The 27,835-nt window shown below is 44.1% G+C and overlaps 1 protein-coding gene across 1 annotated transcript in view; it reads right to left on the reverse strand.

Moving 5' to 3' along the window:
* The window catches only part of IRX2 (iroquois homeobox 2), a 333,040-nt gene that overhangs the window by 197,940 nt on the left and 107,265 nt on the right, over positions 1 to 27,835 (reverse strand). The gene's annotated exons all lie outside the window — the stretch shown is intronic.

Genomic DNA, 27,835 nt, shown 5'->3' on the forward strand with positions numbered 1-27,835 from the left:
ACAATGGCACTATATACCAGTAGCAAGAAATGAGGGTATTTGTAACCCCAATATATTCTTTGAATTCCCAGTCAGACAATGGCATTATATACCAGTAGCAAGAAATGAGGGTATTTGTAACCCCAATATATTCTTTGAATTCCCAGTCAGACAATGGCACTATATACCAGTAGCAAGAAATGAGGGTATTTATAACCCCAATATATTCTTTGAATTCCCAGTCAGACAATGGGACTATATACCAGTAGCAAAAATTGTGGGTGCACGTAACCCCAATATATTCTTTGAATTACCAGTCAGAAACTGGCACTATATGGCAGTAGCAAGAAATGAGGGTATTTATAACCCCAATATATTCTTTGAATTCCCAGTCAGACAATGGCACTATATACCAGTAGCAAGAAATGAGGGTATTTGTAACCCCAATATATTCTTTGAATTCCCAGTCAGACAATGGCACTATATACCAGTAGCAAAAATTGTGGGTGCACGTATCCCCAATATATTCTTTGAATTACCAGTCAGAAACTGGCACTATATGGCAGTAGCAAGAAATAAGGGTATTTGTAACCCCAATATATTCTTTGAATTCCCAGTCAGACAATGGCACTATATACCAGTAGCAAGAAATGAGGGTATTTATAACCCCAATATATTCTTTGAATTCCCAGTCAGACAATGGCACTATATACCAGTAGCAAGAAATGAGGGTATTTATAACCCCAATATATTCTTTGAATTACCAGTCAGAAACTGGCACTATATGGCAGTAGCAAGAAATGAGGGTATTTGTAACCCCAATATATTCTTTGAATTCCCAGTCAGACAATGGCACTATATACCAGTAGCAAGAAATGAGGGTATTTGTAACCCCAATATATTCTTTGAATTCCCAGTCAGACAATGGCACTATATACCAGTAGCAAAAATTGTGGGTGCATGTAACCCCAATATATTCTTTGAATTACCAGTCAGAAACTGGCACTATATGGCAGTAGCAAGAAATGAGGGTATTTGTAACCCCAATATATTCTTTGAATTCCCAGTCAGACAATGGCACTATATACCAGTAGCAAGAAATGAGGGTATTTATAACCCCAATATATTCTTTGAATTCCCAGTCAGACAATGGCACTATATACCAGTAGCAAGAAATGAGGGTATTTGTAACCCCAATATATTCTTTGAATTCCCAGTCAGACAATGGCACTATATACCAGTAGCAAAAATTGTGGGTGCATGTAACCCCAATATATTCTTTGAATTACCAGTCAGAAACTGGCACTATATGGCAGTAGCAAGAAATGAGGGTATTTGTAACCCCAATATATTCTTTGAATTCCCAGTCAGACAATGGCACTATATACCAGTAGCAAGAAATGAGGGTATTTATAACCCCAATATATTCTTTTAATTACCAGTCAGAAACTGGCACTATATGGCAGTAGCAAGAAATGAGGGTATTTGTAACCCCAATATATTCTTTGAATTCCCAGTCAGACAATGGCACTATATACCAGTAGCAAGAAATGAGGGTATTTATAACCCCAATATATTCTTTGAATTCCCAGTCAGACAATGGCACTATATACCAGTAGCAAGAAATGAGGGTATTTATAACCCCAATATATTCTTTGAATTACCAGTCAGAAACTGGCACTATATGGCAGTAGCAAGAAATGAGGGTATTTGTAACCCCAATATATTCTTTGAATTCCCAGTCAGACAATGGCACTGTATACCAGTAGCAAAAATTGTGGGTGCACGTAACCCCAATATATTCTTTGAATTCCCAGTGAGACAATGGCACTATATACCAGTAGCAAAAATTGTGGGTGCACGTAACCCCAATATATTCTTTGAATTCCCAGTCAGACAATGGCACTATATACCAGTAGCAAAAATAGTGGGTGTATATAGCCCCAATTCTATTGCTAGGGGACTTGCAGGGTATTTCTGAGGTGAAGGTGGGGGGGCACACCGTTGGAACGGGGATTTGGGGTGTATATATGGGGTATACGGGAATACACTGTCAGTGTGTTCCATTCAGGATCCTGGGAAAGCTGGGTTGCGGCGATTGAGCCCGTCAGTGCCACGTTACACTGACAAGCTTCTCCCCGGAATTGAAGTTATATGTAAGCCCAATATATTCTTTGAATTCCCAGTGAGACAATGGCGCTATATGGCAGTAGCAAAAATACTGGGTGTATATAGCCCCAATTCTATTGCTAAGGGACTTGCAGGGTATTTCTGGGGTGAAGGTGGGGGGGCACACCGTTGGAACGGGTATCGGGGGTATATATCGGGTATACGGGAATACACTGTCAGTGTATTCCATTCAGGATCCGCGGAAAGCTGGGTTGCGGCGATTGAGCCCGTCAGTGCCACGTTACACTGACAAGCTTCTCCCTGGAATTTAGCTCTTATAAGAGCTGTTGGTTGTCTTCTCCTTCCTATCCTAGCCTGTCCCTGCCTACCCAGAATCTAAGCCCTAGCTAACTGGACAGAAACCTCCGTCCCCGGTGAATTGCAAGCTCAGAATGATGCGAAGCTGGGCGTCGCTGTTCTTTTAAATTAGAGGTCACATGTTTTCGGCAGCCAATGGGTTTTGCCTACTTTTTTCAACGTCACCGGTGTCGTAGTTCCTGTCCCACCTACCCTGCGCTGTTATTGGAGCAAAAAAGGCGCCAGGGAAGGTGGGAGGGGAATCGAGTAATGGCGCACTTTACCACGCGGTGTTCGATTCGATTCGAACATGCCGAACAGCCTAATATCCGATCGAACATGAGTTCGATAGAACACTGTTCGCTCATCTCTAGTAGATAATAAATGTGCTTGGTCAATTGACTATTGACTTTAAAGTCAGTACTGAGTCTCCTTGAACAAGTGATGTTTACTCTAGTGATCCTCTGCTCTAGTTGACACATGATTTACTAAATGTATTTCAACTTGGGTTTCCAAAACCAGACACCACATTTCAGGATTTACATAGTTTTGGACTCCAAATGTGTTGTATGATTTCCCAGTACCTGCTTATATCTGGCAGATATCTGTCTTTGAGAATAGTGAACATCACCATAGTGAACCTTGTCACAACAATGAACTCAAATAAGTTGGCAGTTTTATTAGCTGCTTAAGCAGTTTAAACTTGAAGGTAAAATGAATTTAATGTTAATAGAGTATGACAATTTCTTCTGAACATCCAAACACTGAAATAATGAGCAATGTCCCCATGGGAGAAAAAGTCAATAATGCCTAGTTAACAGCACATTAGCCTTAACTCATACTGTAAAAAGGTTGAAATAGATAGTTTGATAGCAGGAAATACTAAATTGCTGCTTATATATTATTGGATAATGCCACATCTGCTTTCACATTCAGTTTATTAGTCAAGATACTATTTTGCTTTCAATTACAATTCTTAGGTCATATTCGTAAAAAAAGAGTTCAAATGTTCTGTATGGAGAGTAGTTGAAATTACTAAGAAACATGTTGAAGTCTTCAGATACCACTGACTACTTGACTGATAACCTCAGGCATTGTTCATACTACATTTGGGGCTTTTTTTTCATAGTTTAAAATAGTGTTGACAAACATGCAAACCAGATGCCTGCAACTGTATATTATATATGTATGGTATACAGTTATAGACATCTGGTTTGTATATATATATATATATATATATATATATATATATATATATATACTGTATATATATCTATATATCTATCTATATATATATATATATATAATATATCTATCTATCTATCTATCTATATATATATATATATATATATATATATATATATATATACTAGCAGGAGGTGGTTTCTGTGGTGCCACTATAAGAATTGCCCAGTTTTGTGCTGGTGTACTTTGTATGTCATTTGTGTGTGTGTCCATAAGCATCATGTGATCATGTGTATCTCAGTTTGGATATGAGTGAAAAAGTTGCGATTGGATGTTATGGGTACCTGGAGTAAAGCTGTGTGAATGTGACCTTGTGTAACAGTGTCATCTACAGCGCCATGCCTCTTTAAAGCTGACATACAACAGTGAAGAAAAATGACTGGGTTGCAATGGAAACCTGGAATAAAGCTCTGATGTTTGATACTGTATGCTTTGCTATGTATCTAATTCTCTGGCGTGTGGTACTGTGTGCTGAGGCACATATCTAATCCTCCAGCGTGTGGTAGTGTGTGCTGAGCCACGTATCTAATCCTCAGACATGTGGTACTATGTGCTGAGTTGCATATCTAATCGTCCAGCGTGTGGTACTGTGTGCTGAAGCACATATCTAATCCTCCAACATGGGGTACTGTGTGCTGAGACACATACCTAATCTTCCATATTGTGGTACTGTTTGCTGAGGCATGTATCTAATCCAATGGCGTGTTGTACTGTGTACAGAGTCACGTATCTAATCCTCCAGAGTATGGTACTGTGTGCTGAGGCACATATCTAATCCTTTTGCGTGTGGTAGTGTATGCTGAGGTGCATATCTAATCCTTCGGCATGTGGTAGAGTGTGCTGAGCCATATATCTAATTCTCTGATGCATGAATCTCAGTTAGGATATTAGTGTTGGATTGTGCATGTGGAGTGACCGTGTTTACGGCAGTTGGAATATTAGTGAAAGACTTGTAGGTTTGTATTTGATAATGCCGATCATTGTTTTGGGAATACTGTATCTCCAGAACGGTACGTCTGAGAGAGTTGAGGCTTGGTCTAAGACCTTCCTGGACACCTGATGTATTTATTTGCCAAATTTGGTGAAGATCGGTCCAGTAGTTCGGTCACACATAAAGAACAGACAGATAGACAGACAGACGGAAACTCGTGTATATATATATATATATATATATATATATATATATATATATATATATATATCTTTATTAAAAAAAATTGGGATATCATTTTATTGCAAAACATTGTGTAAAATGTAGATTACATTACAGATTACTCCCCGAGCTTGTATAACTTCATAATTTGGCATCACTTGACAATCAGAGTTGGACCCCGGTTAGTTCCATTAAAAAAAATCCAGGCCTAACTGTACATGTGACTTGTTTAAGCCACATAAACAAAACAAAATAACATACAGATCTAACCAGACTCTGGTACTCCAGGACAGACCCAGGCACCTCAACTCTCTCCTAGGATCTGCCCAGAGTGAAGGATTCACAGACCTTCATTTGGCCCAGGGATGAGCCCAGCAGTCAGACTTGGACTGATGCCTACTCCCTAGCATCACTGGACCATACAATCACCAGACATATATGAGGAACCAGGGGAATACATAAAATGATTCTAGCTAGAGATGAGCGAACAGTGTTCTATCGAACACATGTTCGATCGGATATCAGGGTGTTCGCCATGTTCGAATCGAATCGAACACCACGTGGTAAAGTGCGCCAAAATTCGATTCCCCTCCCACCTTCCCTGGCGCCTTTTTTGCACCAATAACAGCGCAGGGGAGGTGGGACAGGAACTACGACACTGGGGGCATTGAAAAAAATTGGAAAAAGTCATTGGCTGCCGAAATCAGGTGACCTCCATTTTAGACGAATAGTGGATTTCAAATCCGGGTCATATGAGAATGTGAACTTTGTGACTATGAGACAGGGATAGCTGTACAGGCAGGGATAGCTAGGGATAACCTTTATTTAGGGGGGAATGTTATTAAAAATAACTTTTTGGGGCTCTATCGGGTGTGTAATTGTGATTTTTGTGAGATAAACTTTTTCCCATAGGGATGCATTGGCCAGCGCTGATTGGCCGAATTCCGTACTCTGGCCAATCAGTGCTGGCCAATGCATTCTATTAGCTTGATGAAGCAGAGTGTGCACAAGGGTTCAAGCGCACCCTCGGCTCTGATGTAGCAGAGCCGAGGCTGCACAAGGGTTCAAGCGCACCCTCGGCTCTGATGTAGGAGAGCCGAGGGTGCACTTGAACCCTTGTGCACCCTCAGCTCTGCTACATCAGAGCCGAGGGTGCGCTTGAACCCTTGTGCACACTCTGCTTCATCAAGCTAATAGAATGCATTGGCCAGCGCTGATTGGCCAATGTATTCTATTAGCCTGATGAAGTAGAGCTGAATGTGTGTGCTAAGCACACACATTCAGCTCTACTTCATCGGGCTAATAGAATGCATTGGCCAGCGCTGATTGGCCAGAGTACGGAACTCGACCAATCAGCGCTGGCTCTGCTGGAGGAGGCGGAGTCTAAGATCGCTCCACACCAGTCTCCATTCAGGTCCGACCTTAGACTCCGCCTCCTCCGGCAGAGCCAGCGCTGATTGGCCGAAGGCTGGCCAATGCATTCCTATGCGAATGCAGAGACTTAGCAGTGCTGAGTCAGTTTTGCTCAACTACACATCTGATGCACACTTGGCACTGCTACATCAGATGTAGCAATCTGATGTAGCAGAGCCGAGGGTGCACTAGAACCCCTGTGCAAACTCAGTTCACGCTAATAGAATGCATTGGCCAGCGCTGATTGGCCAATGCATTCTATTAGCCCGATGAAGTAGAGCTGAATGTGTGTGCTAAGCACACACATTCAGCACTGCTTCATCACGCCAATACAATGCATTAGCCAGTGCTGATTGGCCAGAGTACGGAATTCGGCCAATCAGCGCTGGCTCTGCTGGAGGAGGCGGAGTCTAAGGTCGGACCTGAATGGAGACTGGTGTGGAGCGATCTTAGACTCCGCCTCCTCCAGCAGAGCCAGCGCTGATTGGTCGAGTTCCGTACTCTGGCCAATCAGCGCTGGCCAATGCATTCTATTAGCCCGATGAAGTAGAGCTGAATGTGTGTGCTTAGCACACACATTCAGCTCTACTTCATCAGGCTAATAGAATACATTGGCCAATCAGCGCTGGCCAATGCATTCTATTAGCTTGATGAAGCAGAGTGTGCACAAGGGTTCAAGCGCACCCTCGGCTCTGATGTAGCAGAGCTGAGGGTGCACAAGGGTTCAAGTGCACCCTCGGCTCTCCTACATCAGAGCCGAGGGTGCGCTTGAACCCTTGTGCAGCCTCGGCTCTGCTACATCAGAGCCGAGGGTGCGCTTGAACCCTTGTGCACACTCTGCTTCATCAAGCTAATAGAATGCATTGGCCAGCACTGATTGGCCAGAGTACGGAATTCGGCCAATCAGCGCTGGCCAATGCATTCTATTAGCCCGATGAAGTAGAGCTGAATGTGTGTGCTAAGCACACACATTCAGCACTGCTTCATCACGCCAATACAATGCATTAGCCAGTGCTGATTGGCCAGAGTACGGAATTCGGCCAATCAGCGCTGGCTCTGCTGGAGGAGGCGGAGTCTAAGATCGCTCCACACCAGTCTCCATTCAGGTCCGACCTTAGACTCCGCCTCCTCCAGCAGAACCAGCGCTGATTGGCCGAATTCCGTACTCTGGCCAATCAGCACTGGCTAATGCATTGTATTGGCTTGATGAAGCAGTGCTGAATGTGTGTGCTTAGCACACACATTCAGCTCTACTTCATCGGGCTAATAGAATGCATTGGCCAGCGCTGATTGGCCGAATTCCGTACTCTGGCCAATCAGCACTGGCTAATGCATTGTATTGGCTTGATGAAGCAGTGCTGAATGTGTGTGCTTAGCACACACATTCAGCTCTACTTCATCGGGCTAATAGAATGCATTGGCCAATCAGCGCTGGCCAATGCATTCTATTAGCGTGAACTGAGTTTGCACAGGGGTTCTAGTGCACCCTCGGCTCTGCTACATCAGATTGCTACATCTGATGTAGCAGTGCCGAGTGTGCATCAGATGTGTAGTTGAGCAAAACTGACTCAGCACTGCTAAGTCTGCATTCGCATAGGAATGCATTGGCCAGCCTTCGGCCAATCAGCGCTGGCTCTGCCGGAGGAGGCGGAGTCTAAGGTCGGACCTGAATGGAGACTGGTGTGGAGCGATCTTAGACTCCGCCTCCTCCAGCAGAGCCAGCGCTGATTGGCCGAATTCCGTACTCTGGCCAATCAGCACTGGCTAATGCATTGTATTGGCTTGATGAAGCAGTGCTGAATGTGTGTGCTTAGCACACACATTCAGCTCTACTTCATCGGGCTAATAGAATGCATTGGCCAATCAGCGCTGGCCAATGCATTCTATTAGCGTGAACTGAGTTTGCACAGGGGTTCTAGTGCACCCTCGGCTCTGCTACATCAGATTGCTACATCTGATGTAGCAGTGCCGAGTGTGCATCAGATGTGTAGTTGAGCAAAACTGACTCAGCACTGCTAAGTCTGCATTCGCATAGGAATGCATTGGCCAGCCTTCGGCCAATCAGCGCTGGCTCTGCCGGAGGAGGCGGAGTCTAAGGTCGGACCTGAATGGAGACTGGTGTGGAGCGATCTTAGACTCCGCCTCCTCCAGCAGAGCCAGCGCTGATTGGCCGAATTCCGTACTCTGGCCAATCAGCACTGGCTAATGCATTGTATTGGCGTGATGAAGCAGTGCTGAATGTGTGTGCTTAGCACACACATTCAGCTCTACTTCATCGGGCTAATAGAATGCATTGGCCAGCGCTGATTGGCCAGAGTACGGAATTCGGCCAATCAGCGCTGGCTCTGCCGGAGGAGGCGGAGTCTAAGATCGCTCCACACCAGTCTCCATTCAGGTCCGACCTTAGACTCCGCCTCCTCCAGCAGAGCCAGCGCTGATTGGCCGAATTCCGTACTCTGGCCAATCAGCACTGGCTAATGCATTGTATTGGCTTGATGAAGCAGTGCTGAATGTGTGTGCTTAGCACACACATTCAGCTCTACTTCATCGGGCTAATAGAATGCATTGGCCAATCAGCGCTGGCCAATGCATTCTATTAGCGTGAACTGAGTTTGCACAGGGGTTCTAGTGCACCCTCGGCTCTGCTACATCAGATTGCTACATCTGATGTAGCAGTGCCGAGTGTGCATCAGATGTGTAGTTGAGCAAAACTGACTCAGCACTGCTAAGTCTGCATTCGCATAGGAATGCATTGGCCAGCCTTCGGCCAATCAGCGCTGGCTCTGCCGGAGGAGGCGGAGTCTAAGGTCGGACCTGAATGGAGACTGGTGTGGAGCGATCTTAGACTCCGCCTCCTCCAGCAGAGCCAGCGCTGATTGGCCGAATTCCGTACTCTGGCCAATCAGCACTGGCTAATGCATTGTATTGGCGTGATGAAGCAGTGCTGAATGTGTGTGCTTAGCACACACATTCAGCTCTACTTCATCGGGCTAATAGAATGCATTGGCCAGCGCTGATTGGCCAGAGTACGGAATTCGGCCAATCAGCGCTGGCTCTGCCGGAGGAGGCGGAGTCTAAGATCGCTCCACACCAGTCTCCATTCAGGTCCGACCTTAGACTCCGCCTCCTCCAGCAGAGCCAGCGCTGATTGGCCGAATTCCGTACTCTGGCCAATCAGCACTGGCTAATGCATTGTATTGGCTTGATGAAGCAGTGCTGAATGTGTGTGCTTAGCACACACATTCAGCTCTACTTCATCGGGCTAATAGAATGCATTGGCCAATCAGCGCTGGCCAATGCATTCTATTAGCGTGAACTGAGTTTGCACAGGGGTTCTAGTGCACCCTCGGCTCTGCTACATCAGATTGCTACATCTGATGTAGCAGTGCCGAATGTGCATCAGATGTGTAGTTGAGCAAAACTGACTCAGCACTGCTAAGTCTGCATTCGCATAGGAATGCATTGGCCAGCCTTCGGCCAATCAGCGCTGGCTCTGCCGGAGGAGGCGGAGTCTAAGGTCGGACCTGAATGGAGACTGGTGTGGAGCTATCTTAGACTCCGCCTCCTCTAGCAGAGCCAGCGCTGATTGGTCGAGTTCCGTACTCTGGCCAATCAGCACTGGCCAATGCATTTCTATGGGGAAAAGTTAGCTTGCGAAAATCGCAAACTGACAGGGATTTCCATGAAATAAAGTGACTTTTATGCCCCCAGACATGCTTCCCCTGCTGTCCCAGTGTCATTCCAGGGTGTTGGTATCATTTCCTGGGGTGTCATAGTGGACTTGGTGACCCTCCAGACACGAATTTGGGTTTCCCCCTTAACGAGTTTATGTTCCCCATAGACTATAATGGGGTTCGAAACCCATTCGAACACTCGAACAGTGAGCGGCTGTTCGAATCGAATTTCGAACCTCGAACATTTTAGTGTTCGCTCATCTCTAATTCTAGCATACTACCAGTCACCTTCTCACAATATATATCCAAGGAAAAAGGCAGCATTCCATAGTTTACAAGAAACTAAAAGTGAAATCTATTCTGTGTGTGTAGGCAACGTTTCAGCTCTGGTGAGCCTTTTGGCTTGACAAAAGCTCACCAGAGCTGAAATGTTGCCTACACAGACAGAATAGAATAAATTTCACTATTGCTTTCTTGTAAACTATGGAGTGCTTTTTCCTTGCATACTTACGTGGAGCTGTTACCCTAGTGCTGCTGTTGACTTTCTTCTTGTTCTTTTTTTTTTCTTCAACAATATAATTATCTTTATATCTTGTTCATTTAACTGCACAGTAAACATCAGAAAAAAAAGACAATCAAGATTGGTAGGATTTATAGTTTTTTGATGTCCTCCCTCAAAAAAAATCTTAATCTTAAATACATAGGTTCCTCCACAAAATACTTGGGAAAAAAAAATTTGCCCTGCAAAAAAGCCCTTATGCAACTAAAATGATAAAAAAAAAAAAAAAAGATAATATTGTAGTCTCCATATTGCATTCCTTTAAATAGTATAATAATTTTTTAGACAGCTAAAATGATATACTATAAAGAATGTCACTATCTATAGACGTGCTAGAAATAAAAACACAATTACTTTCATAGAAGAGTTTACATTTTAAGGTAGTATTTCTATTAGCCTAATCGAACTCTAAATACATATTTTATGAATATTAATCAAATTATGTTGTGCTTTGTAACTATGATTGCCATGTTTTTTTGTTTTTTAACTAATGATTGGTAAACTGTTCAGTAATATGTCAATAATACATGACCAGTCGTCTGGTTAACACATTTCAGTGAACAATAAAATATTTAATTGACATTTTCATGATTCTCACCATCCATCACTGTCAATTTAGTCGCAAATATGTTCAGATTACACACTTCTGTAGCACCTCACCACATCTTGCATGTTTCTGATCTATAAATCTTGGCTTAGTCTGACAATAATGGTATGGCTTATCCCTCACAAATGACGGTAATATAAATACTTGAATAGTTATTTTACTGGAGATCTATCACTCTGCTTCTTTATAGAGTCATTTGTGTATAAAATTCTAGGAAATATAAAACTTGAAACATTACATGAATTAGGAGACTTATAGACTAAATTAATGTAAAAATATGTTTCAATATACATTGTATTATTACATAAAAAATGGCCATGGTGCATGTACCTTGCTGTGAAAAGTATTTTATCCATTCCATATTCCAAAGACATATTGATAGGGAAAAATGTACATTCCCCTGCGTCCCACCAGCGGCACAATATGGGGTATTTTCTGCCCCTGTGTGCTGGTAGGACAGGCGGAATTTTTAATTAGCCAGACTTAACACCTGGCTGGACCCTATAAGAGGGCACCACACCCCTCCCCCTGCGTGTTTTTTTCTGTCCTGTGTGTGGACAGGTGGGGAGGACTTGGTGTCCTCCTATAGGGCTCTCTGGGTCACTTACCTGATCCTGAGTCCTGTCCCTCACTGGGGCTCCTGACCTGGAAAGAAAAGGCAGGGGTGTCAGCAGGGTCTTTCCCTTCTTCCCCTTCTCCCCGTCCGCTGACACTTACCTGCAGAGTCGGCGCTTCATGCGGAAGCTTCGGCTTCTGCCGTCGGCTCTGCGAGCGGGTAGGGGCCGGAACCTTCGGCCGGCTCCCTCGTTCCTGGACGGGGAGGAAAGCTTGTGACGCACTTCCGGCGCCGCACTTCCGGTCGTGCGGCGACGGGAATTTTACAAACAGTAGCTCCGGAGAAGGAGCTAGGTTTAGGGGCAGGGTAAGGCAGTCCCCTGGCCCCATTCCCCCCCCCCTCTAGGTAAACAATTCTTTGTTCGGGGGTCTTAGGGGGGTGGGAAGCGGGAAGGGGGCAGGGTTTCGGGTGGACCCGCCCCCTTTTTTTTTCGGCGGCCAGCTTAAAAAGGAGGGCAGGACACTCAGTCCTTGCCTTCCTAGTTTCCCACTAGTGGGGCTTGTGCAGTTTGCAGTTTGCAGGTTGCAGCTGAGCTTTGTATTTGGACATCTTGGTCTAAGCCGTTCCTCCAACGCCCGGTAAGAAACCATTATTGTGTTTCATGTGTGTTACTCCTCTCATAAAGTAAATCTATTTAGGTGAACATAGTGGTCGCTATTTTCCGCTACCATGTCCTCTTCCACCACTCCTCCTGGGGACCAGGAGAGGAGGAAATCCTCGGCTAAGAGAAAGCATTTTTCCTGCCGGGATTGCGATATTCCCTTACCTGATGGTAAGTGTGGTCTGGGGTAGGGGCTCTCTGCAGTAGGAGGTTGCTAATTAACCTCTATGTTCCAGGATACGATTGGTCACGTTGTCGGTCCTGCAGAGGGCCTCCTGCTGATGAGCCCTCCCCCAGGGACATGGTAATATGGATGAAGGAGTATATGGTGAGTACGGTGCAGAGAACAAGAGGAAAGATGGTTTCCCCACTTCTGGTAAGCTCCTCCTCCTTTTTTGTAGGATGAGTCACTAAAGGACATCCGCGTGTCCATCACCCAGCTCTCCAAGAAGCAGCGCACAGAAGGGCGCTCTGCTTCTCCCCCCTCCCTGGAAAGACTGCAGATGGAGGATGACTCCTGCCCATCCATGGTGCAGTCGAGCGTGGCCAGCAAACCCATATTCCCATGGGACAAAACAACCAATTTGCTGAAGGCCATCCGGTCAAGGGGCCTGGATGACATGGGGGAAGCCTCCGCTTCTACCGCTGAAGGGCAGAGGGCCTTTCAGGTAGATGAGGCATTAATGGCCATTATGGAGCAGGAGTGGAAATTTCCTGAGAAGACTCATGTGGCCTCCAGGGTATTTAAGAATTTGTATCTGGTGGATCCTGTCCAGCTGGCTTGCTGGGTGCCACCCCCAAAAGTAGACCTGGCGGTAGCCAGTATGTCCAAGCGTACCATTGTGCCTTTTGAAGACAGCTCTAACTTACAGGACCTCTTGGATAGGAGAATAGACTCCACACTTAAAAAAGCGTATTCATCTGCTTCAGCTCAGACCTCTGTGGCCATTGCCTCCACCGAAGTGGCGGACTTCCTACGTGCCCGGCTGACGCAACTGGAGCAGGACATAGATACCGGCGTCGATAGAGACGAGATCTTATTGTCTATGTCCTCTATTCAGCTAGCAGCAGATTACCTAGGAGAGTCATCCAGACAACAGTTACGTCTGTCAGCAAAGACCATGACTCAGAACACAGCCGCGAGAAGGCCACTGTGGCTCCCTCCCTGGAGGGCGGACATACCATCCAAATACGCCCTGTGCGGTCTACCCTTCCAGCCGTGTAAGGTGTTCGGGCGCAGCCTCGATGATCTAATGGAGGGTCTGGCCGAAGACAAAGGCAGAACCTTGCCGCAGGCCTCCAGAAGCAGAAGGCCTCCCCCAGGTAGGGGGCGGGGAGCTCAATCTAGGGCACAACCTCAAAGGAGGTCCAGAATACGACCTAGAGGTATGGGCAGGGGGAGCGCCAGGGATGATTCAAAGGGTAAACCTACCTTTTGAGGGTGCGCAGCTCTCTACGGCCAATCTTGCAGTAGGTGGGCGGCTGGCCCACTTTGCCTGTGTGTGGGATCAGATCATCAGAGATCCTTGGGTTTTGCGGGTGGTGGCCCAGGGCTACGCCTTGGAATTCAAGCAGCCTCCCCACGATCATTTCACCAGCACTCGTATCCTGCCTGCTGCCCAGCAGTCCGTTTTAGAGGCAGCCGTCTTGGAATACAGGACAAAGGGGGCCCTGGAGAGGGTCCCCCCTCTGGAGGAAGGGCTCGGTATCTACTCTCCAGTGTTCCTCGTCCCCAAACCATCTGGGGACTGTAGGATGATAGTAGATTTAAGATATCTCAATCGGTTTCTAAGGGAAAAACCATTCCGTATGGAAACAGTAGAGTCTGTAACATCCTTCCTCCAGCAGTAATGGTGACCCTAGATCTCAGGGACGCCTACCTGCATGTCCCTATTTTTTGCCCACACAGGAAATATCTAAGAATAGCTGTTCAAATAGCCGGCCGCAGAGAGCATTTTCAGTTTACCGCCCTCCCCTTTGGCATATCGTCAGTCCCGTACGTCTTTACCAAGACGGTCGCCCCCATCGCCGTCGCTCTAAGATTAGAAGGGCTCTTCGTGGTTCCGTATTTAGACGACTGGCTCATAAAAGCTCAGTCTACTTCTCTACTCCACCAACATCTTCAGATCGCTGTATCCCTCCTCCAGAAGCTAGGATGGGTGATCAACTGGGAGAAATCTGAGACAGCGCCGTCCACCCGGAGGAAGTTTCTCGGAATTATTCTGGATTCCCAGAAGATGCAGATCTACCTTTCTGGCCCAAGGAAACTCAAGATAGAGGCAGCTGCCCGCTTTCTGTTCAGAACTCGGCGAATAACCATCCGGACCGCCATGAGAGTTCTAGGCCTGATGTCTTCTTCAGCCAAGGCGGTTCCTTGGGCCTTATGGCATTTGCGTCCCCTTCAGAGGGAAGTGCTGAGCGCCTGGAACAGGTCGCCACGGGGACTGCAAAAGAAGATCTGCCTTTCTCCCGCTATCCGTCTTTCCCTCAGATGGTGGATACACCTGAAAGACGGAAGGTCTACGGTCCCTCCAGAGTGGGTCCTGCTGACAACGGATGCATCCCATCAGGGATGGGGAGCCCACTTGGACGACAAAACTATACACGGCGTTTGGGCACATCCGGAACAGGGGTCATCCAACCTGAAGGAACTTCAGGCAGTGTACCTTGCCTTGTGTCACTTCGCCCCCCTCCTCAAAGGGAAGGCGGTCAAAGTCCGGTCGGACAATATGACAACGGTCATCTATATAAACAAACAAGGCGGTACCAGATCCCAGGCCCTTCAAAGAACCACGAACCTAATCTTCTCATGGGCAGAAAAGAACCTGTCCCATCTATCCGCTGTTCACATCAGAGGCTCCCTGAACATAGTAGCGGATCAGTTGAGTCGGGGTATTTCCGTATCCGGAGAATGGTCGCTTCATCCAGGAATATTTCAGCAGATCGTCCAAAGATGGGGTCTCCCAGAGGTCGATCTTATGGCAACCCGACTCAACACCAAGGTGCAGACCTTCTGTTCCCTGTATCAGGAGGACAACCCCTTGGCAGTGGATGCCCTGTCCATCCCATGGAGGTTCAGGCTGTTTTACATCTTCCCTCCGGTTCCCATAATACCCCGGGTATTGATGAAGATAAGACAGGACCAAGTCTCGGGCATTGCCATAATCCCGTTCTGGCCAAAAAGGACTTGGTTTGCCCAGCTCATGAGGATGAGTCAAGGCATCTATTGGAGGCTTCCCCCCCTCCCAGACCTGGTAACTCAAGGAGAGCTGCTCAGCCAGGATCTGAGGAGGTTCAACTTGACAGCCTGGAAGTTAACCAGTCCCTATTAAGGAATAGAGGACTTTCAAAGGCCGTCCTAAAGACGATTTCCTGTGCCCGCTCAGAAGCTACAAATAGAAGTTACCAAAGGATTGGCAACATCTTTAAAACTTGGTGCCAAGAGTACGAAGTGGACTCCGTGGATCCTCCGGTAGGTGTGATCTTGGACTTTCTTCAGGACGGCCTTGACAGGGGCCTCTCGGTTGCCACCTTGAAGGTGCATATGGCCGCCCTGTCCGCCTGTCTGGGGAGGCGGTTATCTCAAGACCCCCTAGTAAGTTCCTTCCTTAAAGGGGCGGGGAGGTTGAGACCAGCAGTATCTGCTCCCGTCCACAAGTGGGATCTCAGCACGGTCCTTTCGGCGCTATGTGGTAAGCCCTTTGAACCTCTGGAGTCGGCAGAGCTGAAGTTCCTCTCCTACAAGGTAGCATTCCTCTTGGCAATAACATCAGCCAAGAGGGTAGGAGAATTACAGGCGTTCTCCTGTGAAGAACCGTACATCAGCTTCTACGAGGACAGAGTCCAGTTAAGATATCTACCGGGATTTACCCCCAAGGTTCCCTCTGTGACCAACAGGTGCCAGCGGGTCACACTTCCAGTATTCTATCCAACACCCTCCACTCCGGAGGAGGTAAAACTTCATTCACTTGATTTGTCAAGGTGTTTAAGGATTTATCTAGAGCACACGCGCTCTTTTAGAAGATCGGAAAACCTCTCTGTAAACTTCTTTGGGAAGTTAAAGGGCCTGGCGGCCTCGAAACCCACCATTTCTAGGTGGGTGAAGGAGGCCATTAAAATTTCATTTGAGATACAGGACTTATCTCCTCCGGCCTTCTTGACAGCGCACTCCACGAGGGCAGTCTCTACCTCGTGGGCAGAAAGGTGCGCCTTGCCGCTTGACCAGATCTGTGCGGCGGCGTCATGGAGCTCAGACTCCACATTTGTAAAACATTATAGACTGGCTAGCCAGTCTGCGGAAGCTTTGGCTTTCGGCCGTACAGTGTTGAGTTCTGTAGAGCGCCCACCCTAATAAGGGGACTATGCTTGCTATCTCCCCATATTGTGCCGCTGGTGGGACACAGGGGAATGATGGGTTATGTAGATAACCTGTTTTCCCTAAGTCCCAACAGTGGCACAAGTCTCCCTCCCTATAATTTGGTAGAGGAAAACAGTCTAAATGTGTATAAGTTGCTTGTATGCACTTGTAAAGATTGTATGTATGTGTAAAATACCAATATCTTTACTGTAAACATATTATATTGTATAGAGCCTATTATAGGTTACTTAATATTAACACGCAGGGGGAGGGGTGTGGTGCCCTCTTATAGGGTCCAGCCAGGTGTTAAGTCTGGCTAATTAAAAATTCTGCCTGTCCTACCAGCACACAGGGGCAGAAAATACCCCATATTGTGCCGCTGTTGGGACTTAGGGAAAACAGGTTATCTACATAACCCATCATTGTGAACTCTATGTGGGGCTCACAATCTACATAAAAAAAAAAAAAAAAAAAGTATTTTCTCATCCCAATTATTCCCTATTCTAAATGGACTTTACTGGGATCAAAGCAGAAGCCAAACTCATAAACAGCATACCCATAAGAATGCGGAGTCTAAGGTCGGACCTGAATGGAGACTGGTGTGGAGCGATCTTAGACTCCGCCTCCTCCGGCAGAGCCAGCGCTGATTGGCCGAATTCTGAAGACTGGCCAATCAACGCTGGCCAATGCATTCCTATGGGAAAAAGTTAGCTTGCGAAAATCGCAAGCTGACAGGGATTTCCATGTAATAAAGTGACTTATATGCCCCCAGACATGCTTCCCCTGCTGTCCCAGTGTCATTCCAGGGTGTTGGTATCATTTCCTGGGGTGTCATAGTGGACTTGGTGACCCTCCTGAGACTGATTTGGGTTTCCCCCTTAACGAGTATATGTTCCCCATAGACTATAATGGGGTTCGAAACCCGTTCGAACAGTCGAACAGTGAGCGGCTGTTCGAATCGGATTTCGAACTTCGAACATTTGGGTGTTCGCTCATCTCTAATTTTTAGGTTTTTAAAATTGTTCAAATTAAATTTTTGGACCATTTTTATGTTTTTGTTGTATTAAAAGCTACAGGAAGCGACAAGAGGCTGTTATCTTTGCAAAAGGAGGATCTACTAAATATTAATGTCACTTTTCTGTTGAGGTGCCCATACTTTTGCACCGGTCAAATTTTGGTTTAATGCATATTGCACATTTTCTGTTAGTACAATAAACCTCATTTCAATCCTGAAATATTACTGTGTCCATCAGTTATTAGATATATCAAACTGAAATGGCTGCTGCAAATACCAAAATATTTAGAACTAAAAATGATTAAGATTAATAGGGGTGCCCAAACTTTTTCATAGGACTGTATAAGCCCCCACTATCCAAAAGAGAATTATTTATACAGTACAATGAACACTGTAAGAAAAAAAAATATATACCCCAATGAGCAAAAAAAAAAATATATTTTGGTCACTTCACTGTCCCCCACCAAAAAAGTGATCAAAAAGAAATGTTGTGCATACCAAATATTGGTACCAATCAAAATACAGGTTTTGTTTTTAGAGTTTATAGCTTATTGTTATGTTAGCTTTATTCTCCAAGCCATTATGATCACGGTGATATCACATTTATAACTTTTTAAAAAATGTTTTACAAGAAAAAAAGATACAGGTATCAGAACAGAATAACCACATTCATGCGCCTGTAACTTTTTTTTTTTTTTTTTTTATTTCATTGTATGGAGATGTGTAAGGTGTGTTTTTTTTGTGGGACTATATGTAGTTTTTATTAATACCTTGTTGGGGAATGTATGATGTTTTAATCAGTTTTTATTCCACCTCACACCCCAGAGTATAATAAGTAGAAGCCTAAGAGACGTGATTAAAAATAACAAACACTTATACTCACCTGATCTCACCTCTCATGGGCATCCTCTCTCCGTCTGGCTGTCCTAGACATCTTCCTCTTCCCCTTGGTGACCTAGATATCACTGCTTGGGCCCTTGATTGGGCCTCAGGGGTCACTTGAGGCATGATGATGTTATTTTGCTAGTGTGCCTCACATGACTGTTGGGGCCCAATCACAGGCCCCAGCAGTGACATTAGGGGTGCATGACCACAGTTACCAGCAGGAACAGCCCCTGATAGGATACTGAACCCTGGAGAGGTGTAAGTATAAATGTAAATTTTTTCTTTTATCTTTAGTCACCTCCCATGTTCTGGAATCAATTGGAATTGGAACACTGGTCATTTACATTCATCCACTCACTTCCTTACACAGTCACACACACAAATATATATATATATATATATATATATATATATATATATATATATATATATATTGGGGCAAAAAAGTATTTAGTCAGTCACCAATAGTGCAAGTTCCACCACTTAAAAAGATGAGAGGCGTCTGTAATTTATATCATAGGTAGACCTTAACTATGAGAGACAAAATGAGAAAACAAATCCAGAAAATCACATTGTCTGATTTTGTAAGAATGTATTTGCAAATTATGGTGGAAAATAAGTATTTGGTCACCTACAAACAATCAAGATTTCTGGCTCTCACAGACCTGTAACTTCTTCTTTAAGAGTCTCCTCTTTCCTCCACTCATTACCTGTAGTAATGGCACCTGTTTAAACTTGTTATCAGTATAAAAAGACACCTGTGCACACCCTCAAACAGTCAGACTCCAAACTTCACTATGGTGAAGACCAAAGAGCTGTCAAAGGACACCAGAAACAAAATTGTAGCCCTGCACCAGGCTGGGAAGACTGAATCTGCAATAGGCAACCAGCTTGGATTGAAGAAATCAACTGAGGGAGCAATAATTAGAAAATGGAAGACATACAAGACCACTGATAATTTCCCTCGATCTGGGGCTCCACGCAAAATCTCACTCCGTGGGGTCAAAATGATCACAAGAACGGTGAGCAAAAATCCCAGAACCACGCGGGGGGACCTAGTGAATGAACTGCAGAGAGCTGGGACCAATGTAACAAAGCCTACCATCAGTAACACACTACGCCGCCAGGGACTCAGATCCTGCAGTGCCAGACATGTCCCACTGCTTAAGCCAGTACATGTCTGGGCCCCTCTGAAGTTTACTAGAGAGCATTTGGATGATCCAGAAGAGTATTGGGAGAATGTCCTATGGTCTGATGAAACCAAACTGGAACTGTTTGGTAGAAACACAACTTTTCGTGTTTGGAGGAAAAAGAATACTGAGTTGCATCCATCAAACACCATACCTACTGTAAAGCATGGGGGTGGAAACATCATGCTTTGGGGCTGTTTCTCTGCAAAGGGGCCAGGACAACTGATCCGGGTACATGAAAGAATGAATGGGGCCATGTATCGTGAGATTTTGAGTGCAAACCTCCTTCCATCAGCAAAGGCATTGAAGATGAAACGTGGCTGGGTCTTTCAACATGACAATGATCCAAAGCACACCGCTAGGGCAACGAAGGAGTGGCTTTGTAAGAAGCGAGTGGCCTAGCCAGTCTCCAGATCTCAACCCTATAGAAAACCTTTGGAGGGAGTTGAAAGTCCGTGTTGCCAAGCGACAGCCCTAAAACATCACTGCTCTAGAGGAGTTCTGCATGGAGGAATGGGCCAACATACCAACAACAGTGTGTGCCAACCTTGTGAAGACTTACAGAAAACGTTTGACCTCTGTCATTGCCAACAAAGGATATATAACAAAGTATTGAGATGAAATTTTGTTACTGACCAAATACTTATTTTCCACCATAATTTGCAAATAAATTCTTACAAAATCTGACAATGTGATTTTCTGGATTTGTTTTCTCATTTTGTCTCTCATAGTTGAGGTCTACCTACGATGTAAATTACAGACGCCTCTCATCTTTTTAAGTGGTGGAACTTGCACTATTCGTGACTGACTAAATACTTTTTTTCCACACTGTATATATATATATATATATATATATATATATATATATATATATATATATATAGTAGCACTCAACATATGTACATTCAGGCACATACTGTAAGCACTTAAATCATCCCTTGCTGCAAAAGCTCAGGTTTCTTACAGTAGCTGGCTGAGGCAAACCTTCTTTCTGCCTCCTTCTGTTTTTTCTCCATCTGTAGACAGTAGAAGGGATATCCTCTGAAAGGTTCAAAGTAATTCATGGACACCTTTCATACAAGCAAGAGAGGATCCATTTAGGTGATTAAAAAATAGACCAACTGGTACATGCACATCTTTTCCCTTACTGTTAAAGCCAACTACCATATGAGAAGGGAGACTTCTGTCTTTATATCATGGACATAAAACAGTGACTTGTATGACTTCTATTTTATTTTGTATAGAAATTATATGTTACATACACAATAACTGATCCTAACTGAAGTCTGCTACAGTCAATTGGAGAATTCTGCAATGAAAATCCCAATCTAATCTCAGCGCTGCTACAGCTGCCTGACAAATTACTTTCTACTTCTGCAGTTGTTTAGTCTTAGTGTTGCAGATGGGTCACACTTAATAATGTTTAAGTCAAATACTTGCTGTAATAGATGAACAGAGTTTTATTAAATGCTGGAGGAAAATATCTTGATAAACTGCATATTGTGAACTTCTTCAGTACAATTGTGCAATGTTTCATTAAATGTTAGTAGGATTCAGTGTATTGTTTTTCTTCCCATAAAACTATCTAAGTGTTCATCCGCATTTTCTATACTATTCTGTATAGCAGGTTTGAAGAAACAAAATTATTAAACTTTTTTATATTCCATTAGTAGAAAACACGTTTTAAAGTCCCTTACACTGCATTAAAGGGATTCTATCCAGTGGCGTAACTACCGTAGAGGCAGCGGAGGCGGCTGCCACAGGGCCTGGGCCATTAGGGGGCCCAGTGACAGCTGCTACTGCTGCGTTTTTTTTTTTTTTTTAATAGGCTGTTACGGGCACAAACACTATCATTATACTCGGGGGTCTTTGCAGACCCCCGAGTATAATGATCGGCGGACCGGGAGAGGTAAGGGAACCTAAAAAATACTGTTACTTATCTCTCCACGATCCTGTCAGGCCTCCGTCATTCATGTCTGATGTCTCTGACGTCACATGACCTGGGTCTGCTTCCCAGGTCATGTAACGTCCGACAGCCTAGGAGCCGGGGAACAGGTAAGCAACTGTTTCTGTTTTTTTAATGTTTTTATTCTTCCGGGTCTCCGATTATTATACTCTGGGGTCTTTTCAGACCCCAGAGTATAATAATTGTTTATGGGTGTCCACAGTGGGACATAATACTGTGTGCAGGGGACACTATTGGGGATAATACTGTGTACAGGGGACACTATGGGGGATAATACTGTGAGCATGGGACACTATTGGGGATAATACTGTGTGCAGGGGCCACTATGGGGGATAATACTGTGTGCAGGGGACACTATTGAGGATAATACTCTGTGCAGGGGCCACTAAGGGACATAATACTGTGTGCAGGGTCCACTATTGGGGATAATACTGTGTACAGGGGACACTATGGGGGATAATACTGTGAGCATGGGACACCATTGGGGATAATACTGTGTGTAGGGGTCACTATGGGGGATAATACTGTGTGCAGGGGACACTATTGGGGATAATACTGTGTGTAGGGGTCACTATGGGGGATAATACTGTGTGCAGGGGACACTATTGGGGATAATACTCTGTGCAGGGGCCACTAAGGGACATAATACTGTGTGCAGGGCTTACTAAGGGACATAATAGAGTGCGGAGGAGGGGGTCGGTCGAGGTCTTCGGCGTCGGTTTGGGGGGGCATGTCAAAAGTTCGCCACAGGGCCCCGCCATTCCTAGTTACGCCACTGATTCTATCATTTAGAAAAGTCATTTTGAGGTAAACATATGCTGCCTCAGGTGCTATTTCCAGTTCTGCCAAAGACCCCTCCAGTTTTTAGTAAAAACAGGTAAACAGCATATGTAAATGAGTCTCACCAAGCACCCTGGGCTTTCCCTAGGGCCTCCGAGCACCCCCCTGCATCATACTTTATCAAACCCCAGACCATAGCTTGTTCTTCGTTATGCCCTCCTCCTCCAGACATCCTGTAGCGCCCATATCTTCAGCATTCTCGTTCCGGGCAGATGAAATTCCATGCATGCGCAGTAACGCTCCATTCTTAGGGCCCCTTCACACGGCGTTAATACGCACGCTTCCCATTGAAATCAATGAGCTCTGTTTTGAAGCACCACGCTCGGACACGTGTCTAAATGAGCAGCGCGCTTAAGCCATGTGAAGGGGCCTTACGTTCCTGAGAATGCCATTTTGTTGTAGAAAACTTCACGACCATACTGCGCATGTGCAACACACTCATGTAGTTCTCAGGGGAACTGAGCATACTGCTCAGTATGCTGAGTTCCCCTGTGAACTACATGAGCGTACTGTGAATGCGCAGTACTGTTTATCAGTATGCACAGTTTCCCTGAGAACTACATGAGCAGTACATGAGCGCAGAGCATGCTGAAGATATGGGCAGTACAGGACATTTGTAGGAGGAGCGCATAATGGAGCACAAGCTATGGAGGGAAGTTTGATAAGGTATGATGCGGGGGGTGCTCGGAGGACCTGGGGAACGCCCAGGGTGCTCTATGAGCCTCATTACATATACTATTTACCCGTTATTACTGGTGTCACATGAAAATTGAGAACCTCAGCTACCAAGGAAGCATCTGGGATTGTGAGCTTCACTTACAGCAGTTTATGCTGCATTTAAAAATCACATTCACAAATGTGTTTTTAACCAGTTATTTCTCTATAATTGCAGTCTTGGTAGCATATGAAAGCTGACAGAAGCACTTTTTAGGTGGTATAATACTGGAGATAAAGCAAGGGACGAAACTAGCAAAGACTGGGTCCCATAGCAAACTTTTGACTTGCCTCCCCCCATGGCATAGCACCTTCTGATGCTGATGCAAGATACCGAACTATCAGCTGTGAGCAGGAGATCTCACTACGTACCAAAGGAACTGCCACATGTTATCATGATATCTACCTATGTCCCCTACCTCTGCAAAAATGTGTTTGCCTGTTATACTGTATCTACATGCTGTGATCCCCCTCCTCATGTCCTCCAGCCACATTCGGCTGTATTATTAACATCAATCCGCACAGAGAACTAAATGATCCTGCAGTGTGTCTCTGTTTCTTTCTTTTTTAGTTGCTATGATTCCTAGGATTTCTCTATCTGCCATGAGCTTGTATGTGTTTCTCTCTTGTTATATACTAATGCACCATCTATGAAACTGTATCACTGAAATTTCCCCATTGTGGGACTATTAAAGGATTATTAAAGGATTATCTTATCTTATGTTCTCTTCTTCCCTGGCCCCTACACAGTATAATTCCCCATTCATTCACAATATAATGTCCCAAAGTAGCCTCCAGACAGTATAATATCCCATAGCGGCCTCTCCGCACAGTTTAATGTTTCATAGTGGCCCCTCCACACAGTATTATGTCCCATCGTGGCCTGTCTGTGTTTATTAAAAATATTATTAAATATTGAGTTCAACAAAACCAGAAATTTTGGGGGTACACCACGCACAAAATATAATATTCTGGGGTCTTAGGAGTATATTGATCACAGTCCTAGGAGAGGTGACAAACCTAAAAACCATTGTTACTCACCTCTCCTAACTCCCTGCTATTTTTGGCCCTCTTTAATGATGTCACAGAGGTAGGTTATGCCGGCGTCATTATGCTGGAGAGGAGAGTGACACTTGTTTTTATGTACGTTCACCTTCTGGGCCTTTGATCATTATACTATGTGGTCTGAAGAGAATCCAGATTTATAATAATAGCAGTATTTCTTGGGGTTTGTTCAACAATAACTCTGCCCTCAGGCCCACGACCTTATTTACAGATCCCTGCTCTTGCACACAGCATGTTGTTGGGATGCACAAGGTGCCCTGGAGGGCAGAAGGGGAAGTGGAGGCGGCTGTGAGTGTGAGTGGGGATCGGAACACTCCAGCAGGTAATGGCCTTTTAAAAAGCCTGCCCCTTTGACAACTTCTGTATCTTTACATTCTGGCAATACCCAGGGAATACAGGACAGATCTACCTTCTCTTAGTTACCATTTCTAGGTAGAACTTTATAGCCTGTTTACTACTAAAGGAAGTAAAATAGGTTGATAAAACATATTAGAAAACATTCACTAAAAGCCTATACAATAGTAAAAAAGAAGTGAAATGACAGTCACACTTTAAAGGGGTTTTCTGGCACATTTGTCTGAATCTGGAATGGCGCTCCCTCAGCATTGCTTCTGCTGTCACATTCAATCATATGGTATGATCGCAGATTAATCCCATTCAAGTGAATGAGATGAGCTGTGATTCCAAGCACAATTTCTGTACAAATATAAGGCACTGGTCTTTACTAGTACTAAAGAGGATGCTGCCTTCAGCCAGATGATGAGTCAGGGGTGTGCGTGTCATGACCACTGCTGATCTTAATTCTTGGCCTGTCTGAAGAACTCCTTTAAATTGAAGAGGTTGTCTAAGCTAAATATTAGATAAGTAGGGGTCCAACACCTGACACCCAAATTGATCAGATGTTTTCATCAGTTGATACATTGTTGAATGCAGCAAAAAGCAGGTAGCGCAGTTTTCTGTGTAGATCAGGTTCTATTACTGCAGATCAGTTTCTATTCATTTGAGTTCAGTCACTAAACAGAGAACAGAGCTGAAAGTAGTGACGTTTTTAATGATAGGTCATCAATATTTTTAGCCTTATTGTTGTATAGTAAATCAGCTAATAATTAAAGATGAGCAAATCAGTTTGTGTAGTTCAGAGATTGCTGTTTAATTTGCATGAAACAACTAAAAGTGTGCTTGCAAAATGGCCTCATACACCAGGAGAGCTCATCCATAAAGCCTTACAAGCAGCACTCATAACAGTGGCAAGCCAATCATGAGAGACTATAGGCATAAGGCAATATAAAAAGTCCAGAAGGCATCCATGTTGGATGGAAAGATTGGTGTATTTTGGCTATTTGTTCTTTGCCTAATTAATGAATTTTGGCAATAGCTACACTAACACTAGTAATAGAAATTCATCTATTTTTCAATTAACTTTTGCTGCATAAGGCTCATTTATTCAATTAAAAGTGTCCTATTTTTTCCATTGGTTACATACTATTTACAAAAACCTCTAAGATGAAGTGAAATGATGTACTATCTACACTATAAATGATATATGTTATAGCATGTGTTTACCAATAACCATATCTGTTGCTGTGACTAGAACATTACTAAGGTTGTGTCTGTGGTAGAGAGCTAGAAAGAATAAAACCATAACAGTCCTCAGAGTATCATACACAACATTTTAAGACAATTTCCATCCCGAGCACAAACTTTCTAAACATATTGTACCCCTACACGTTTATAGGCCACAGAGCTAGAATCCATCCTTGTTTCGCTTATCCCTACTACGTATTCCAACATTATTACTTCTAGTTCCACCATCTTCTTAGTGAGACTCCTGGCGTTAGTATACATGCTTTTTATAGGGTTTTCCTTATCCTTACTCTTCCTTTGCCTACTGACTATTCTCACCACACCCCTGTCTCCATCCAGTTACATTACTTAGCCCTTATTCCATGTCTATAATAGCTTGGCTCTACTTCTGTTATTACCATCTCTCTCCCCCCCCCCCCCAAGTCCCAAATTTAAACACTTCTTCAACTTCCCATTGAGTTGCTGCCCATCCCTACCATAGAACCTGTTGCCCACAGTAAAGTCAGCCCAGTTCTTCATGAACCTAAACCCCTCCTTGCTACACCAGTTCTTGAGCCATTTGTTTTTTTCTCAAATTTACTGCTGCCTTTGACCCATCTATGACAATACTGCCACAACTACAAATCCCATCCTCCAGTTCTCTCCATTGGGTTTCTGCAGATGCAGAATTCTAGTATATGATGGATTCTAAGAGTTAATTGAGAGGCACTCCTTATACTCAGAACACTGTGCTATTTACAGTAGATTTTCCCATTGTCTTGCCTGTTGATAGAAAACTTTCTATTTAGCTCCAAGAATTTTTGTATGCGTTCATCTCTTCTTTCTCTCTGGGATCTTGCTCACTCCCTATTCCTCTGTAGACTTTTCTGTAAAGTTGTAATGACACTTCTGTAGTCTGTAGTCCAACTTGTACATTCAGTGAATGTCAGTAAATAAGTAAAGGGTGGCATGAAAAGCGCCAGACAAGAGAGAACAAAAAATCATTGCACTTTATTCAGTTTTTTTTTTTTTTAAATTCATCTGAACAATTGGTTCATGCTAAGTTTGTAGAAGAGCTAGTGACCATATGAAATGTGTGAAAGGAGAGGCATATTTCACAGTCTAGCTATTTGTCTTTTTAGCTTAAAGAATGGACAGTATTATAACAAAATATGCAAAAATAGTGAATTTTTAATCCATAGGCAACATTTCGATTCATATAAGTAATCTTGTTAAGTATGGATTAAAGATTCATTTTTTGTCATTCTATGCTAGAATGCTGCCCATTTTTTCATCTATTAATAAAGGTATTTTTTGCCGTATACATAGAAATTTGTACCCATTAGGTCTTTTCTCTATTTCTTTCTCTCTCTCTCTTTATATTGCATCTGCGATATCTATTTCCATTTTCTCTCAAGTCTATTATCTATAGGGTAAGCAAATAGTTAAAAATATTGACCTACAATTTCAGTATCAAGGTACATTTCACAATTACGGAAATTCCATAGAAGCAAATATGTAGCTCTTATTTTACCTTCCATATAAACATATTTTATGTTGAAGACTTTTTTTTAAAGCTCAAAGATTTTCCATTCAGTGGCACTTAAAAGCAAATTCTATCTTTGGCTTCCTGTATTAACTTAACTGATGATATCCAGTTTAGTTTTAAATGTAGTGGTACCAACTCATAAAATTAATTCACATTTTGTGGGATTGTCAGAAATGAGCATTGTTCTGACCCCTGTTTGAACTCATCAGCTGAAATGAAGTTGTTCAGTGAGCTGGAGAAGAGAAATCCTGGTTCCAAGAAATTAATCAACTCCATCAGCCTTCGCAATAGGCCTTAAAATGGCACACAACATACTGACCCTGAACAGCTCTGGATCTCCTTCGTAAATGAAAGCCATCATTCTTGGCAAGGAAGATA

Source organism: Leptodactylus fuscus, chromosome 4 (assembly GCF_031893055.1).
Source record: "Leptodactylus fuscus isolate aLepFus1 chromosome 4, aLepFus1.hap2, whole genome shotgun sequence".
In the NCBI taxonomy this organism is placed as follows: Eukaryota; Metazoa; Chordata; class Amphibia; order Anura; family Leptodactylidae; genus Leptodactylus; species Leptodactylus fuscus.